General features: G+C 43.5%; 1 long non-coding RNA gene across 1 annotated transcript; it reads left to right on the top strand.

Moving 5' to 3' along the window:
• The first annotated feature begins 9,757 nt into the window (after positions 1–9,757).
• On the top strand, positions 9,758–13,594 carry LOC144407422 (uncharacterized). Its single transcript, XR_013467644.1, has 2 exons — positions 9,758–9,843; positions 12,474–13,594. It is a non-coding gene; the product is annotated as an uncharacterized LOC144407422 (long non-coding RNA).
• The last annotated feature ends 4,434 nt before the right edge of the window (positions 13,595–18,028 follow it).

Below are 18,028 nucleotides of genomic sequence, written 5' to 3'. Positions count from 1 at the left end.
TGTTCACGCCCTCACTCGATCAGCTTCACGTCACTTGTGTGTGTGTGAGATCAGCATGTGACAGCTTTTTTTTTCTCCCCTTGCCGTTGGCTGTATTAATGAGTTAGCAGATGTGAGAGGTGATGGAGTCACCACTTAGAGGCAGGTAGTGGTGAGCAGGGTGGCAAACATTCATCCCATCATCCGCTCCACATGACAGCGGCCACCAAGCTTTCACCCGCTGAAGCGTGAGACCAGCAGGAATCTGGGTTAAAGGATAATATTGAGGGGTTTTTTTTTTACCCTCCTCTCTCTCGCTCCAGTGGCTGATTAATGTCCGGATCTAGAGCTAACAACTCAACTCATCTATTGTCTTAGCAGAAACTTTGTAAGGAAAAGGAGTCTAACTAACGCACGGCTCAGTGGACTAAGTTGTTTCCTCGCTTGGATATCAATCATTTCCTCCTCAAAGTGGGATTTTGTGATTTTTTTATTTTTTATTTTTTTTTGTATCACAGCGCCGGCAGTTCTAATGTCATTCAAATTCAGGACAAATCCAGGGAGTGCATCTAGAAGCAATATATTGACGTGGTAATTTGAGCTCACTATTTTAACCGAATAGACTAATGATTCGTATTTGTTGTTTGATAGGACACTGCCATCATGTTAATGATGAACCCAGGTCAGCTGTCACTGCCATTGACTTCCATAGTGTTACTGTTTACATTTTACAAACCAGTTCTGACGGCACAACATGACCCTCAGTGGCGCGGACAGAATACTAAAAGTACAAACGATTGTATTAGACTAAGATTGACTAAAATGATGAATGGCAGCTCTAGGTGATTAGAAAAAGGACTTCATACCAACGTATGTTGTTATTGTTGTTTTTACCAGTGATACCATGTTTCAGGTAAAAAGTCTTCTTCTACTTTCCAGCTGACTTTCCCTGACAGATAAAGTCCTGTCCGTGAGGAAGTTGTTGAGCAATGATTGACGGGGAAATGGACTTTAGCGCCGCTAAACTACGACGTAGGAACACTGGAAGGTGAACGATGTAAACGTCTTATCAGTTTTGATTCTACTTTTCATTTAGAAAACTGTGCTGTACAGTACTCGCAGATTGTGGAGGGCTTCGTCACGCCCGCCGCCCTTGTTAAACATTGAAAAGAAATTTGGGCAGGAGATGCGTTTCTCTTGCAAAAGTGGTCATTACATGCAACATGATCTTAAATTGATCCGCCTCATCCCCAGCATACCTTATTAAAGCAATTTGAAAAACGATGTTAATTATGTAACATGCTGTCCATGCTTTGTGCCGCTTCGAGGCTGCGCCATTGTCACCCATCTTATTGTGATGCTCAAATATCTCCTGCCTCATATCATTACAACTCATAATTATCTCTCCACATCCCTTGCATTATTCGAAAAGGTTCCCTCGTGTCAAACCTCTTTCTCTTCGGAGGCTATTATGTAATTTGTCTATTAGCGCAGGAAAGTGGGGGAAGGAGGGAGGGGGGGGGGGCACCGAAGTGGTGACCTGAAACACTACTGCACAGTAATTATTTTTCCTTTCTGATTCTCTGCGCTTCCCGTCAGACTAATCAGCATTTCATTCATTGCTCCTGACCCGACACAGTACTGCAGAAACGCCCCCCCCCCCAAAAAAAGGCTGCCTCAAAAATCAGCTCTGGAAGCCTGAGGCTAAGGCACGTAGGGCGCGGCTATTGGCGCGTCCATCTGTCCATCTGTCGTGCTCCCTGGCTGGCCAGATGCGTGTCCAGGTGGCCTGACAAACAAAAGCATATCAGAGACGCTAAACAGCACAGTGTTTGGTTAGTAGTGGGACGAGAGGGGAGCGCGGAGATGACTGGCTCTCTCCGGCCAAATCTTAGCCAATGACAGAGCGGCCGTGCCCTCTCGCTGCTGGAAAAGGCCGGACCCCCCGACGGTGCCCCAGAATGCTTGTACAGTATTGCGTGTGGCTGTGATACTCCATTGTGTAAGCTCTTCCTCTCAGCAGAAACATGTTTGCTTTTGCTGGTACGAATACTTTGTACAGAGTCCCGGGCCGCGCACATTTGGTGATTTCCGAATTGTTTCACTGCTGACCCTATCTGACTTGTTGTTGAGTTTTGAGTTACCCGTAACATACATACATAACACAACATATCTCCTTTTTTTCTGCAGAGAGACGATATCGTTTCTGAAATAGTGTACACCTCAAAAGACAGATTCTCTCAACTTCACTCATGCATTATTTTCTTTGAAATTTCCTCAATATTTTAAACAGAAGAAAATTCAATTTTCTTTTCCCTTCCGAACATTTTAAAGATCACCAGGTTTGCCACCAGCACACCCCCGAGTCCACGAATCCGACAGACAGAGCAGTTCACACTTACAGAATAGAGAACAAGAACATGTAACAAACTCACCGTGACTAATACCTCTGTGAGTAATCCAACATGCTGTCAATTATTACTCACTCTGTCTGCGCTCTCATTGGTCCGACTGTGTCCCCGCTGTGCGCTTCTTCAGTGCACGGTCCCGTGACTCCCGTGCTGAAAAGGCCTGTGTCCCGGGTGCGGCGGAGGGACAAAAGGCAGTGATCGCATCGACAGGGGTCGTGCTCGTCGCCTGGGTTCACGGCCGGGTTCAGACCCACTTCCATGTGTCCCTGCTCCGGGCCAGAAAACCACCACGGCTACGAGCACGAGCTCGAGCGGCACTACACAACGCTGCGTTTGGACGTAAAGAGTTGCCAAAAGGTGATGCAAGGTCTGCGGCGCTGTCAAAGGTGTCCAAACTGGCTCTGTACTCTGTCGCTATAGTGTTAGTTTAAGCGCACGTATTACAGCATCCACGCAGTGACTACACAGTAATCCTAATACTGTTTAAGTAATGCCAAAAGTGCCTCAAACGCAGCCGCTAAACCACGGATAAAAGTGTCTGATACGTGCATGCAGACCCCATTCAACCGGCTGTTTTCAGAGCCGATCAACCCACTCCATTCTTGGTTTGAAGGCCGTCACCCGTCACAGCAGTCTGTGACACATCTGTATACACACTAACAAAAAGTTCCAGGTTTTCCGATGGGGCAATGTATATAAGAAATAGTATTGCTTCATTGCTGGGAGTGTTTGTGTGTGGTAGGAGGTGTGTGTGTGTGTGTGTGTTGGCAGGGTGGGGGGGGTGTTGGTAGCAGCACACACAAACAACACCAGAGACCTGCGAGGGAAAGGAGAGAGCCCCGGTTACTGAGTAACTCAGCAGCGCAGCCCCACACTCACCTTTCCCCCAATGGCCCTTCACCTTCCGAACCACGTGAAGTGGGCCTGTGTGCTGCCTCCCCACAGTGTGCGCTCAAACACACGGACCGACAAAGCTAGTGCAACTAGTGACGGGGAGACGCGGCAGCACACGCTGCACAAGAGCATCGAGCACAAGTTTCCCTTGAGAGCAGAAGCAGCCTACAGGTGGAATGTGTTTAATTCCACTTTCCCGTAACACAAAAGGACCAGCGGGATCAACGCTCGGGAGCTATTGGGCCGTGTGTGTTCATCTGTAGTGTTTGCTGTGTGATTTCGCTACGTCCCGCCCTCTAACGCAGACTGGCCAATCATAGCATAGGATCTGCCGGCTCTGACCCGGGGCCGACATCTGCTCTGTGGACGTCCGGATTTTCTTTGTTTTCAAGCTGGTTTTGTAGATTTGAAGCAAGTCGTGGTTAAGCGTTGAGTGAAAGACGTTATCCAGAGAAGTTGAAAGGAGTTTTGTCTGCGTGTGTCTCAGGTTAATTTAGCATTAACTAGCACTTCAGAGCAAGGCTAGTTACTGAAGCTATACCGCTCATATACACATGCTGCTTTGGGGTTCAAATTTAAATTTAATTTCAATGTCTTCTCTGAATTTCCTGTTGATGAGGTTGTTCTCTCTACACTTTGGTCAGTAGCATTTGCTTCCATTTTCATCTTTTAACTTCATATTGCTGCTGGATTTGTTTGATTTTAATGGAAATTACCTACAAATGCAAATTGTAGACCTGCATGTCTGCTTCTTTAGGAAGCATTTCTTAAAATAAGCTATTCATGCAGGGAGTGCAGTTAGTCACAGTGTGACCTCAGCGGAATCCCCTCGGGGCTGAAGCAGCCAATTGGCTTCAGTCAATCCTCATCGGGGTCATTCGAAGGAGACTTACGCTGGAGGCAGTCAGCATGAAGTGAAGTTTCTCTGGTACACCTCTACCTGTTATTTTATCACCTGTTATTTTATCACTTTGCCTTTTTACCCCTTTTTGAATCACAATTTGTATTCTGACAACATAAGTAGCCTGTATTTGTTCTGCTGCATCGTTTTTTGAGGGCGGATGCTACGACAACCGACTAGTTGTTTCCTCTTGAATGCTCAGAACATTCAGAGCACGCAGTCTATGTTCTGAGGGCAGTAAACTTGCCGTTTGCTGTGTTCAAGCGCAACTTTGAGAAGGCTGCATGAGGCGATAGAATCCATCGGCCTTTGCAAGTAGCAGAACGTTCAGGTTTGCTGGCAGATTGCAACCAGTCCCCAAAAATCACCAAATATTGCAGTTATGAATAAGCCTGACAAAGCAGGATTATCACTTCAGTATTGCGTTTCTTCTTTGCTTTCCACTGGGGTTGGTCGTTGTCTCGTCACTGGCAGAATTCCGAAAGGGTTACGCTGATCTAAAGTAAGGAACTGAACTCTGTAGTTCACTGTTGAGGTGTGCGATACACAATCGAATATGTCGGTAAGGAGGAGTGTGTGGGAATGTGTGCACGACTGTGTCAGCGGAGGGAGCCACTCCTTCCCATTGTGGCTGCTGAATGAGTAAGATGTCAATGGAAAGTATGAGTCACTAAACCTACAACTCACAACAATAATATTTAGGCCGAGCGGGGGAACTGTGAGCAGTCTGAAAAAGGTAGATTGGTGATTAGTGGCTTTCTACGCAGACTGGGAGTGGCTGCTGGCCTGACATCATTAATCCTCCCAACCCGCACACGCTGACTGGCAAGGGAGGTACCGGCTGAAAGATGGGATGCTAATTCAGTACTGGGTGACGAGCAGAACCAGAGTGATCCAGATCCGCCACACTGAAGGTTTGGCCCTTTCCCTCGTCAATAAGGGCGGGACCGGGACATTTTCTGGTGGTGCCCTGTGTTGAAAAAAAAAAAAAAAAGAATGTGCTTTCTCACACTGCAGGGCGCATTCTTTCAACTGACTAGATACATACTTTGTAGGGATTAAATGCCTACAAAAATAAACTAATACATCATTTTGTGCTTAGGCCTTTTGGCTTGTGCCTGTCCCTGTTAATCATCCATCATTACTGGTCCTGTATATTTTGCTTAGCAGTGTAATGGGAACAAGAAGTCTGGATGAGGATCTTCATTACGTGACTTTATTGAAGCTCCACTCTACAGAAGAACTGGAAGTAGGGATGGATTTGAACGGCCCCTGTGGACAACGGTGGTAGTGTGCATTTTCTAAAAAATCGTTACTATGGGCAGGTTTGAGAGTCCGCCCCGCTCAGTCTCAGTTCTTCTCTCCCTTTCCTATCAGCACGCTCAGCGACTCAGCCTGTGTCTGAAAGACACATGCATCCATATGTACACCGACCGAGCAGCGGAATTAAACATATACCGGCGGAATCAATGATTAGGACCATCAAATGATGTGAAGTTTATGATGTGAACACCTCAGCGCCAGTGGAAAACTAGATCGAAAGACGGACCTCACAAATGGTCCGTTTCTAGATAATAGAACTCGCGTGCATGACTGATACAGCTGCTCTTCTCTTGTCACAAGTAAAATAACAGCCAGCCAGCAGACACCGCCATGAATTCCATGTGATCTCAAAATGAAGTGTCAAACAGAAACCTCGTGAGACATCTTGAGATGCTTGTGGAAGCTGTGCAGTTTGGCAGAAATGCTCGTACTGTCATCGTTTAGTGTCTCTTTTTATTCCCCTTGCTGACACCGCCTCCATGTGATTTACACACCGCGTGCCAACGCTGTGAAAATCTACTTGAGTAATCAATCAATTTTACAAATCTGCCCCATGAATAACAACTGCATTGAGGTTGAATCTCGAGTTGGTGGTGTTGACTCAGAAAATGAATCATGGAACCTGCAGAGAGCCCAGATCATCTGAGCAGCTGTCCCAACAAGCCGGGGGCCGGGGCCGGATCAGGCCCTGTTTGCACTGAGGAGGAGAAGGGGGGGGGGGGGGGGAGCAGAGGGACAGATCTGAAAACTTTCCACACAAATGTTTTTAGGTTCAAAATCACGGAGGCAAATCAAATCCATACAGAGAAAACAAGCGCTGGCGTTTAACCCGAGTGCACAGTAGCGAAGAAGGGTTGTTATTATTGAATGGCTGGCATGGAGGGTAAACTCTTCAGCCATTTCCTGCCATTCATGCCACAGAAAGTTCCTGACTTTCACTTAAGTAAAATCTTGGCTCCTCCGTATGAAATGCTCTGGATTGATCAAGGTGTAGGAAGCTGCGCTCGACCTGAACTAGGAAATCACAGAAGGAAGTTAGATAAAGTTGAAGAATGGGGGATCAGACATTCACAGAACACTTTATCGTGCAGTGTGATATATGGGCATTTTTGTTTTTGCCCTTGGTTCAACTTCCAGAAAGACAATATGCCCGTCAAAAAAATTTGCTTTCTCTAAAAACCTTCTTTTTTTTTTTTAGCTTACCGGTTCTGCAATAGTCTACATGACCTCCTTGTTCTACTCGTTTTTTCTCAAACTTTGCAGAAAGTCTGTATTCATGACGATCCAGAGGGTAGTTTTCTAGTTACTTTGCGTGATTATGTAGATGAAAAAAAAAAATTGTTTTGAAGGTGTAAATTATGGTCGTCGTGGAAACAGTGTGATTTGAGCTTGGCGCTCACATGCGTGGGTGGCCCAACATGTGAGTCAGCAAAATAGACCACTCAGATTGCATCTGCTGTCACGATATGAGGGATCGTGCCCTCTATTTATTTTTTTATTCCCTGAGGAGAGCGTCCATATGGTCAAGCCTTCGCTCTAATGGTGCAATCCTCAAACTGGCTTCTCAGGTTTCCTTTTTAATACTGTAATTTTCATATTGTGTTAAGCATTTGATTTGGTTTGGATTAATGATAATTCATATGACATTACCCAAGTCTCACTCATCAAAACTTTTAAGTGGCATGTTTCATTGATTCATAATTAAGGCTGGTGCAAGAAGAGTTATCGCTTAGGGACGTTAAAAGCACAACATGTTGGAAGCTTTTATTTTGGGAGGTAAGTGCTCGCATTCCTGCTGTAAGTTTGACGCTCAGCACCAGATAAATCCACCTGTCACCATTTCAAAAGCTCAGCAATGAACGTATTGTGTCCATTTTGTTTATGCCCAGCTCTGGCTACTGAACAGAAAAATTTGACTGGTAGGAATCTTTACATCGGACGCTCGACAAGAAGCGCATTACGTTTTTTCCCAAAACTGTAATTACAAGCGAGACTTTTTTTTTAAAGCGACACACAAAAGCTGTAATTACACAAATTGGGATCGAGCTAAAAGCATGAAAAACAGACAGGCGTCCAGTAATTACAAAATCCAATTCATGAGGGTTAAAATCCTAGATAATTGTCAAAAACAAGTGTAGTCAACACATGATTCGATTAACAATTTAAACTTGGCTCTGTTGGTTGATTTATTACTTGCTATTATTAACCACTTGCATACATCAAGAGAAAAATATCTTTAAAGTTGGCGTGAAGGTGACAGACATGGTAAATTCAAATAAATCTGGTTTTCCACTGCAAGGCCTACGGAGGGAAGTCAACTGTCCTCGTTCCTCTAGGCAGTAAAAAGGCTGGGCCACTGATGAGCTAAGGGAGTCAAACAGGTTGCAGTCGCCTTCCACCTGCTCCCTGGCTCCGGTGCCCGTGGGAGCAGGTCGGGATCACACCTTGCAGGCAGCGCCGTGGGCCCAGGAGACGCCAGGCTACGGAGAGCCTTGTCCAGACTTGCCAGTTTACGTTCAAACCGACTCCCACCGTAAAGGTCAGGCCTGTTTGCTTGTGTTTAGCCTGGAGCCGTGCAGGGGATAATAAGCAAACTTTCAGGGTTGAGTATGACACTGGGTGTAACACCTGAGCCACCGCCATACGTTTGTGATCTTGTAAGGTTGACTATGTGTGAAACCGATCCAATATCTGTTTAACACAGTCAAATTCTTCTTTTAAGTTTCCTATTGGATTTTTGTCCTAAAATATTGTACACGTATATTTAATAGGGCTGTCAAAATTAACGCATTAACGCAAATTAACGCATTAATCTATGCGATTAAAAACATAAAACTGTGCAGAGGAATTCCTCCATGTGCCAAATAGAAGGGGGATGAGTGGCAAACAGACAACTCTATGCACTGCTATGCTAAAATAGCTGCCATGCTAAGCTAGCTGCTAGGCTAAGCTAGCTGCTAGGCTACGTCCATCTCATCTACCCTGCAGAGGACCACGAGTGTTGCCCTAAAGACAGTCGTTTGGAAAACGCTCTGGTTAATTGTCGGGAGATTGTTGGCACTTCGAAGTGCCAACAACACAGCCGTCAAATGATGGAGGGTTGAGAGCACAGCAAAGTGCACGACGACAGCAGTAAGAGTCACTAGTTTAACATGTTCCAGGAATTTGTCTTGGAGATGACAAAATGTGTGTAGTTTCCATCCATCCATCACCCAACCGCTTATCCTTCATACAGGGTTGCGGGGGGGCTGCAGTCTATCCCAGCCAACTTCAGGCGATAGACGGGGTTCACCCTGGACTGGTCGCCAGCCAATCACAGTGACATACAACCATTCACACTCACATACCTACGGGCAATTTAGAGTCCCCATCAACCTGATCCCGAGAGCATGTCTTTGGGAGGAAGCCGGAGAACCCGGAGAGAACCCACACAGACACGGGGAGAACATGCAGACTCCACACAAAAAGGCCACTGGGCGGAGTCAAACCCAGTGGCCAGTACTTTGTAAAAATTGGAACATAAAAGTGAATGCTGGTCAGCAAGTACAGCAGTCAACTATGGCGCGTTGCAACTTATGTTTGAATATGTTGAGAGAGGTGAGGGCTGTTAGTTTGAGCGTGTTTTGTACTGAGTTCCAATCATTTGCAGCGGAAAAATGAAAAGAGTTATGACCAAACACAGTACGGACTTTTGGATTGATGAGCCGAATGAAGTCACTGGATCTTAAATGGCGATTGCTGTCGGAAATGTGCAGAAGATTTGAGAGGTAGCGGGGGGGTCATTCCCAAAATGGATTTGTAGACCACAAGCAGCCAGCCAAAGCCAGTTGTCTTTGTTGTTGTCTTTCTTAAGTGATTCCTCATTACTATTTAGTCTTCAGAAGAAAAACAAACTTTTAATCGCAATTCATTAATTTCAAAATGTGCAATTAATTAGTTAATTTTCTTTAACCTATTGACAACACTAATATTCAACACTTGTGTAACTAGAAAATATGTAAAAATTGTTTTATTTTTATTAATCAAACGTGGTATATAGGACAAATGTATCACTATTAAGTAATTTGTCTGTATAGACATTAATAAGGGCCATGTCCTTGCTCAATGTGATACTAATATAACTGCAGCCCGATGACTTAATATCGCAAACATTTTAATAATTTACCAAGTCTGCATTTATAAATTTAATTGTGCTGTTGATAGATTTATGCCTTCAAAACTGAGATTTATGATATTACATCCGCCTGTTAGATGTACTCATGGTCTCACCACTTATGACCGACAGGCCATGGAACGACACCCACAGAGGGGAACCTGCATGGAAGAGTGCACTCGGTAAGTTCTTCCAAAAGGTCCAAATCCATTTGATGCTGCAGTGCCGTGTTGCATGACGGCTCACTGGGAGCCTCGGGCCTTTTGGGAGTAGTGCTGTCTGTCTTGCATACTGTAGTAGCCTTGCAAATCCAAAGGTGAGATTCAGCAGCGAGCAGCGCTGACAGATCTTAGCACAGCTTGTGCAACAGTGTGTCAGTGATAGGCCGGGCCTTGTGGGCATCAGCTGGGAAAACAAGCTGAGACTGATAACAGATCGGGCCCACATTCCATCCTGGGCTGTGCCGAGGCACAAAGCCGACCACCGATTTTACACACACACACACACGCGCGCGATTGCGATTAGCGTGGGAGAAGAGGAGAGGCCTGCAGAGGCGCTTCACAAAGCTCCCCTGCTTTGATATGTATCTCGTGCCGCGGCAGCAGGTTCCGCGTCACGATACCGCCTCGGTGAGAGGACAAAACATAAAAAACATACATCTCACCGGCTTTAGTCGGTGTCAGTTTTCGGCTCGTCTGTTTCTAGTAATGGGAGGAGTGGTTTTGTCACTGTGAGGCCCCGGTGCCGACAGACCTCCCGGCGCGATGAGCAGGCTCTCTGGGTCCACGCTGCGCAGGCTTGGCTGGGCCCGGCTGGTTGGCTGAGTGCAGGTTGCCCAGCAGGCTGTGTTGTCTCAGCCTTCCGCCACGGATGATGGATGGGGCTGGAAAGGCTCCCAGAGAGGGGGTGAGCACATGTGTGGCAAGACGTGGCAGGTGGTGAGCGCTGACTTGACGGCAATTAAATGTAGAAATCTTCGATTAAGCTCAAGGGAAAGGCAGTCATTAGCAACACTGAATCAGCTCTCCCCTCAACACACACAGAGAAATGAACACTGCCTCTCCGTCGCTCTCTCATAAACACACACAGGCACACACTTTTACTCCTGAGTAGCACAAGTGCAGTGACTTTAAAGTGTACGCTTTGTAGAGAGACTTTGATAATAATATCTAAAGAATTTAGTTCAATAGATGTTTCTCTTGCTTCTTGTCAAACATCCATCAACATGTGTTTAAAGTCGAACTGTGACGAAAAACGGCCTATATATTGCCTAAGACAAAGATTCCTTGTTTTGTATAACTTTCAAATATATCTTATTACTGCGGTCATAACGGTTGCTCAAGAGAGCGAATCTTTTTAAAGGCTTCAATTACAATGATTGTGAATAAAATGAAGCTTTTTTGTGTCTGTTGTACCTTCTTAATGTGTGTTGTTACATGTCAGTGACAGCAAAACATACTAGGAAGCCCATTTTTCGGGACGACGTGCGTCTGCAAACGTTCTTTGAACATCCTTTTCACTAAAGGATGATGCCGTTGTTGAAGCAGAGTTCAATAGGGCAACAAGAGTGGTCAGACCACCTCACTTTCAATTAAAATAGTTATCTGCTGTATAAGGCATTTGTTTTGAATAATATTGTTCCCCATTGTATTATAAAATGTCATCCACACACAGCTATGACAAGTACGGAAGGTCAATGTGGAAAAATTGGTTGCATATATCTAAACTTTATGATATTGTGGTTTCAATCCAAATAATTAGTTTGGTATTCTAGTCCTGCTTTAAAAACAATTTATCAACTGTGACATACAGTATCTCAGCAATCATCCAGGTGACTAATATTATGGACTGAAGTAAACAATACAACTCTGGTTAAAAAAAAAAATGGAAAGTGGAAAAGGTCTTTAACAAATAATGTGCGCTCTTCAAAGTTATTCCAATTAAAAGTATAAGCGAATCCATCTGTAAAACTACAATTTTTATAACGTCAAAAAATAAAGTATAAACAATTCCTCTCTGGTTCAGTATTTTTGTGAGCTCAGTCTGACTGGTTCTTAACTTATTGCCTTAATAACTATGCGTGAAACAAATAAATAAAATGAGTTACAGTTCATCACTTATTTGTGGTCTCACCTTGATCAACGTCTGATCTGTCACGCGTCTGTATGGTTGAGTGGTTTAATCGATCCTCCTCATGTGATCTGCTAAAGAATTGAAACTATGACAAATTCAAGTTTTGTACGATTTTAAATTGTCCTGACAAACATGGAGTTAGTGTTGCTCCTCACTAAGAAAGAGGTGCATTGAAGTCTCTCACATGTAGGAAAAGGTGACACCTTTGTATCACCCACACCTAACAAGTCCCTTTAGAATTACCTCTGTCATCCTGTGGGGCTCAGACTGGTAATTGCCATCCTCTCCCCAACTCGCTAATGAGTGCAATACCCAGGCTGCCCCCCGCGGTTTGGACATATCTCACTGTCTATATCCCATAATCTCATTGTCTAGGAAACGGAGGAATGCTTAAATCTCTACACCTGACAAGCCTGCAGTGTATTGGATCAGCTGTCGGTTACCACACAGGATTACATACATCGCTGCTCAGGCCGACGCCAAGGCTTTCAAAACATCACTTTGCAGCCACTCAATGTGGCTTTTATATGAACAGAAACTTTCATGGCACAATTTCTCTATTCTGAGGGGACGGATTTTGGTTTTACCTTCCATTTTTAACCTCAATTTCACAATTTGATAGCAGTGTTTACAAACTGAATAATTGTGTCTTTTCTCTTCAAAATCCTGAACCTTTCAGTTCAGAACGAGGCTCTTCGTCTTCAGCGGCTTGTGCTGCTCTGCTGTTTTCATGGGAATCCGTCACCGTGGAGATGTGGAGGTAATCGCTCTCTACCAGAGCCGGGGGAGACAGCAGCACATCCCACAGGACCAAATCCATCGTCAGATTCACACCGGTTCACTCTTCGTGATGAGCTGATCAGAGACACTGTCACACTACCTAGTTTTAATTTAAAAGGAAATAACAAAAATACTGAAATAAAAAAAAATAGACTTCATATTGATATTGGAGAAGACTGGGACGCAGTGCTTCGACGTGTTGGGGGGGCAAAGCTGTGATAGGGACTCTCGCTTGGCCCGATGACGTCGGCAATCCCCGGAACATCAAAACAAGTTGTATTAATTATTATTAGTTCATTAAGGGGATTAATAAAAAAAAAGTTGTTTTTCTCTAGCGTTTAGGGGTTGGTAGAGATGCCAGACAGGCACGCTAACGCGTAGAAGACAAAAGTTAAATATATTAAGTCCTTGAGGTTGTCTGCCAAGCACTTTAGAGAAATGGCCATTATTTGTTGTCCTTTGATAATTTCACGCCTAAAACTCATCATTGGCGGCCCCATTAGTACCTTTGATAAATATTTCCCTGCACGAGGCAAATTGGATTTAGAAGCATCAGTAAGTGGCAGATTAAATATTGTTGCATCGAGTACATCCTTTTTTCTCTACAAATCGGACGTGGGCCGATGCAATATGGTGCAAAATGTGCAAAATGTTAGAGCAATAACCACATGTTAACAACCTGTTTACACCAAATACGGAATAAGACCAATCTAAGTCTAATATTCACTCAGTATTTAGCTCCATTTTGGTCTCCACTTACCTCTGGAGTAAATGATTGACTGTTTCTACTTTCATTATTAGCATTTGCTTACTGTATTACAATTATAAGTATTTTGAGCCAAACCATGATCTCTTACTCAAACTAGGTTGATTTGTTGCACACGTTCTTCACAACGTTAATGATGTTTGAGAAAACTCATGTTCATGTATATAATATGCTGACAACGTAGTTTATCAATATGGAAATATAATTTTTAGGAGACGGGGTTAGAAGAGATAAAATGTATTTCTCATGTTCAACGTCTACTGTTTTGATTGTTCAGATTGGTGCTCCCGTCACATCGTCACACTAACACTGTTAGATGATCAGTAGCATTTCCTGCTTCTTGTTATATTTCCTCATGTTTTCCTGCTCCTCCCCTCTTCTAAGAACACGCCGGCCACCCTAATCACAGGAACCGACCTGGGCTGGAGGTGCATGCCTTTGCACATGGCAGCACAAATTAAAATGTCTCCTGCCGCCCACCTCTCTAATTCCCTGGCACTATGCCCCGGCCTGTCCCACGAATTACAACCAGACCTCTCCGTATGGTGCAGCCAGCATGGGGCAGGCCAGCTTATTGACACGAGCTCCTCCCTGAACTCTCTAAGTCAATAATGGAGTAACTCAGAACACGCACATTTGGCCATCTACATCCTTGAGTGCAAACTCCATAATGTGATTATTAAGAGCAATAATTAAAGGGCTTGCAAAGCATCAGCAGGCTCTTTTCAAAAAGGAGACTACCATTCGATAGCAAAAACAAATAGAATCCAATACTGGACCGTTTAGAGCCTGGACCATGTGCATCGCCGCTCTGGCTTTTAGTTAGTAGTTAATAGTTTTACGTTTTCTCACTGATTATCTCAATTCTAAATGATTATTATCCCTCAACCACTCAGATACATGTTCACGTAGCTAATAAGAGGTGATTATTTCCTTTTTAGATTTGATGAGGCAAGGGATAGGACATTGTGTTTTAACAGTCCATAGGTTGATGCATTTTTGGGTCATTTTAATAAAAATACAATAATGTGTGGTATATTACCATAGCAGCATTATTGTGAAAGTACATGACAGTCAAAATAGATCATTAAAGTATCTAGAAAGGTCTATATGGCAACAATTAGCAGTATTTTTGTTCAATGTTGTATGAACCAATATCCAATGTTCAAACGGGTCGAACATCACTTCAAACTGCACATCAGATATTTTAGGGTGGTAGATGGAACAGTTTTTGACTGAACCAAGAGCATTTTGTGTAAGTGTTTGGATTTTGTAACAAAAGCAAAAACCTTTATTTGTTTAAAACCTTCAAAAGGAACAGTTTAGACATTGCATTTCAGGATGAAGTGATGGGAGGTTGCAGACGAAACATGTTGGCTTATATACAGTAATTGATGACTTGAAATAAAATGCAAGAAGGAAAACCACAACAAAGCTCCTGTAAAGACAAAAATCTTTTGGTTGCTCAAAAAATAATCAATACCATACATTTGAAAAATGAGGGTTTTGGTTGCCATTTCTCTGAAGAGTTGTCTCACTGGTCGTACTGTTTCACTTCTGTTGTGTCTGCTCCTCAGTTCTTAGTACTTAACCACCGAGCTGTGGCTCTTTCTTCTCTAAACGCAAGCTGAAAAATGTCCCTTTGTGTAAACTTGTATTGGTAAAACAATACGCTGAACTCCACATTCGTAGACTCACAAACACACTGTAAAATGTGCTTTTGTAAAGGGACACTGCGGAGGCAAAGCAAACATCCCCTAACCCCAAACCAAACAATTATGCTTTTGTGGACTCTGTAATCACAAAACAAATCTTTGACTGCAACAGAAACGGGACAAATTGTGTGGTTGGAACACAGAGACCTGAGAGACCCGAGCGCCTCCACCTGCAACACCTGCAACACCTGCCAGACTTTTACTAACACACGTGCTGCTTTGATCGGATCAGCGCTCCGTGTTCGTCAGCAGCTCTGCGTGTTGTTGACGGTGTTGTTTACCTGTCCTGGGAGGAAATTGGTTCTCGGCCACTTGTGCCCTGGATGCAGATTATTAGGCCGGGCTCAGGTAACTGATATGTTCCTGGATGAAACGTAAACAAGCGTGAAAGACCTTATGTCACACATGAGTAGAGGCGACACAGAATCTAATTCACTTATGAATAAAATCATCAGCTGTTGAATGAGCCGCTGTATCTTTTCCCATTCCCTGCCATTGATGAGTAACACCTTAAAACCCATGACTTATGGCGAGGTACGGCCAACTGGTAATGAATATACAAAATGTGTGACCTTTAACTAAATAAAAACCACATGTTCGTAACAACAAACCACCAATAAATGGAATTTCTAAGCGTCTAAAGTGGCCATTTCAGCAGTTGTTAGGATGAACAGCAGAGAACCACACCTTGTGATTGGAGAAGATCCCGTCCACAAGCGAGAGTGGACAATAATTGTGAGCTTGCAGGTATTAAATTGGGACTTACACATGCCGATGAGCACGATTATTCCAAAACCAGAAAATATACTGTACCGCTAGCCACAAGCCAGCCAAATACTGTCTCAGTGTGCTGTTGTGTTTAGTCTCTGCAGAGGTGTACACCTGGGATCTGTTTAAAGACATTTATAATTCAGTGATGGATTGATGTAGTGTTTATGAAACAAAGCATTTCTTTTTTCTTTTTTCTCTCTTGATAAACAAACTTCAGTTCTTGGGAAAATGCGAGTCTCAAAAACAAATTTTGGGGTTCTTCATCCAGACTGGTGTACCTTATTATTTTCCTGTTTCAATATATTGTTGTCATTTACCTCAGTTACCATGTGTTTTTTGTTCCTTTCCCTCTTTGTCCTCTTGTATTTTTACCAGAGAAACATCAATATTTACATCTTTTGTCTCTCTCAAGAAGATCTTGTTTATTCTTCAGTCTCAGTGTAGGTGTCTCGTACTATAATTCTGGAGGAAATACCATGAGTCTCGTGCCAGTTGCAGTTCACCACAAACCCAAGCTTGGTGGAGAGGGGCATTTTTCATACAAATCATGGAAAATGGCCTTCAGTCGTAAGTGAACAGCCGTAAATAGAGTTCCATTGCCTGTGGTAATAGCTTTTAGCACCGCAAAGGCAGACTGCAACCACTGCCTGTGGAAAAGCTGGGTCAAAGGGCTCTTATTGTTTCTATGCATTCACGAGATAGTCATAAGTATGGAGCCAAATCCAGGTCAAACTTTTGAGTTTTGAAGGTTTTGAGCCTTATTTGTTAAGCTGTCACTCATGATCACACACGCCCCTCTCAGTGGATGCCCCGCCCCCTACACCACTTCAGGGTCAAAAGTCTGAATCTGAAAAGAAAAACAATCCGAAAGTGAAAAAAATATCCAAAAGTGATCAAAAAATTCTGAAACTGAAAATATAAAATCTGCAATCAAAATATATAATACAGCAAATATTCAAAAAATATATGCAATTGAAAAATGAAAAAATAAATGAATTAAAAAAATAGAACTGAGTCCAAACTATCTTCAACCCAAAAATACGTTCTGTCCACTTATTTTTTATTTGGAATTGTTGTATTCTTCAATGTTCAAGACAATAACTTTCATGTTCAAATTGGTTTTTAAAATGATCAAAACTTGACCTGGATTTGGCCCCATGAATAACTTACTACCAGACTGTTCAATCCACCATGTCTCAACTGTGGGAACAACCCAAACTACCTGGAGAGAACCCACACAGAAAGGCCGATGGGTGGAGATGATCCCAGGACCTCCTTGCTGTGAGGCAACAGTGCTTAACCACCACACCACCGTGCCGCCCTCTTTAGGTGTTTTGTTAAAGACGGTGTTTTAGGGAAAAACGCATTTATTACGTGATAACTGGAGCTCCCTGGGATATGTATCTGGTGCTACGAAGATGGATACTTCAATAATGTCAGAGGTGGTTGGGGAGGGCTGCTTGTGTCAGTACAAAGGCTGCAAGGAGCAAAGACCGATGTGGAATGTACCTACCCTGGAAGCTGAAGTCATATGGGGCTAATCAGTTCCAGTGATGCATAAATTACAAAAAGGGGCAACAGTGATGGTCAGCTGCAGGGTAAGAGTCAGGGAAGATAATCAGAGAATCAGAACAGAAATTCAGTGCTGTTTGAGAGGTCAATTCAGGACACAAATCACGCACCCCAAGCCCGTCTGTCTCACTCAAATTACACAACAGTTGAGCAACATGTGTTTCTCCTTTACCCTCTACTCCTCTCTCTACGTCGCCGTCTCTTTTTTCTTCCGTCACTAGAACGGTGCCTAGAAGTGGAGTTGCTTTGGTCCAGGATGACATGTCACAACTTGCCATCGGATCAGGGGCAGCTTTGGAGTGCTATGTTGCAGTTGTGACATCAAACAAGACTAGGAATGTAGGTGTAAGAAGCAGGTAGAAAAATGTTTAAAAAGTGGGACTGCTATACAGGTCAGCACTAATACTCCCACTGGTTAGAGGCCCCATTGCTTGGTGTCTTTTGGTCCCCAACATGTTAAACTGGTTTAGATGAGTCCTTTCTTCAATGGTATTTTCCAGCCCAGTTACACAGCCAAACTCCAATGAAATTGGGATCGAACATTTAAGAATGTGTTGTACAATAAAGCTCTGTATATTGTGGACTAATCTCGATAGGATGTAACTGATTATTTTTGGTTCCAGTCTAGTT

The sequence above is a fragment of the Gasterosteus aculeatus genome, chromosome 1 (assembly GCF_964276395.1).
Source record: "Gasterosteus aculeatus chromosome 1, fGasAcu3.hap1.1, whole genome shotgun sequence".
Taxonomy (NCBI): domain Eukaryota; kingdom Metazoa; phylum Chordata; class Actinopteri; order Perciformes; family Gasterosteidae; genus Gasterosteus; species Gasterosteus aculeatus.
This window is presented reverse-complemented; position numbering and strand designations above follow the sequence as displayed.